Source organism: Gavialis gangeticus, unplaced genomic scaffold (genome assembly GCF_001723915.1).
Source record: "Gavialis gangeticus isolate Ggan-Ray unplaced genomic scaffold, GavGan_comp1, whole genome shotgun sequence".
Classification (NCBI taxonomy): Eukaryota; Metazoa; Chordata; order Crocodylia; family Gavialidae; genus Gavialis; species Gavialis gangeticus.
The window spans coordinates 4012462-4013764 of NW_017729019.1; the positions used below are offsets into that span (position 1 = coordinate 4012462).

Below are 1303 nucleotides of genomic sequence, written 5' to 3' on the forward strand. Positions count from 1 at the left end.
AGCACTTCAGTATCATGCACATGTACAGGTCCTCCTGCCTGGAGCACTTTGAAATGGTGACAAGAGCATGTTATGGTGATGCTCTGCAGCCAGAGGGCTGAAGAGCAGACATCCAAGCAAGCCTTGCAGGCCCCAGTTGCTGGAGGTTTCTGAGGACAAGAGAGTGCTCATTGACTGTCCACCTAAATGGATGGGTGGAGATGCACACAACTCCTCCCTCCCCATATAGCTTGTGTTAGGAGTGAGCTGCCAACTGAGGGCCTGGTAGCTTTAACTAATGAGCCCTCCTGAGAAGATGCCGTGAACCCAAGGAGCCCAGAATAGACCTCTATTCACTCCTAACCCTGCTGTTCATGCTCAAGTGATGTTGGGGAAGTCCTGACCATGCTGTACCACTTGAATAAGAGTCTTAAGCCTACCTATGCCTGTTCAGCATCCTATCCTAGCTCATGTGCTAGTGGATATGGGGTGGCATGCTTGCATGAATTGACATGACAGGCCCTGGAAAGGTGCCTGGTGAAGATGAGCTGCCTGGTCTGCATCTCCCATGCCTATGTGCCTGACAAGGACGATGCCATACAGAACACCGTGGAGGCCAGCCTGCTGCAGGACCACCTGCAGACTGTGTGCTGGCTCTTCTGAGTCAGGGATGTGAACAGTGACTAGTGGGAGTGCGTTGGTCACCACAAACTGGTTGAGCAAAGCCCATGACTTCAGGGGCTTTCACAACTCCAGCCTGGTGCCCCGATAATGCAGGAGATTTTCTCTATGGGCCTACCAGCATCAAGGTGAAGGTGTTACTAGAAACCTGGGCCTATTCAGTCTTTAGAGAGACAAGGCTGCAGCCTGTCTATGATTAGGACCTCTTTTGCAAGCTTGAGCACAGAATTAAGGGATGGTTACAATTATTTTGATGATTAAGCCTATTACACCAAATCAAGATAAAGTTTGATTACACCAGATTTGATTACACCAAATCAAGATACAGTTATACTTCTGTGATCCTCCAGTTCCCTTTTAGCAGGTAGGTTTGTTGTTACCTCCCAAGTAGGATGCAAGAGATGGATCAATAACCCAGCCTTCTATTGATTGCACCCCACAGGACAAGAATTAGCTCTCGTCTCAGTGCCTATCTAACTAATTACCACAGCACAATAAAGATCTTTATCTATACCAGCAGGGGAGTTACAGGAGTGTGGGGAAGGTGGGCATCTTGAATTTGCTGACGTCTCCAAAAATCCTCCTGTTTACACCCGATATTTATATCTAGTTTATCTGAATGAGCATCCTCTGATTAATTTTG

General features: G+C 47.7%; 1 long non-coding RNA gene across 1 annotated transcript in view; it reads left to right on the forward strand.

Moving 5' to 3' along the window:
• The window catches only part of LOC109295413, a 6604-nt gene extending 5505 nt beyond the window's left edge, over window positions 1–1099 (forward strand). The window contains exon 2 of the long non-coding RNA XR_002096743.1: window positions 29–1099. This is a non-coding gene — a long non-coding RNA (uncharacterized LOC109295413). The remainder of the gene's footprint in view (window positions 1–28) is intronic.
• Window positions 1100–1303: the final 204 nt, after the last annotated feature.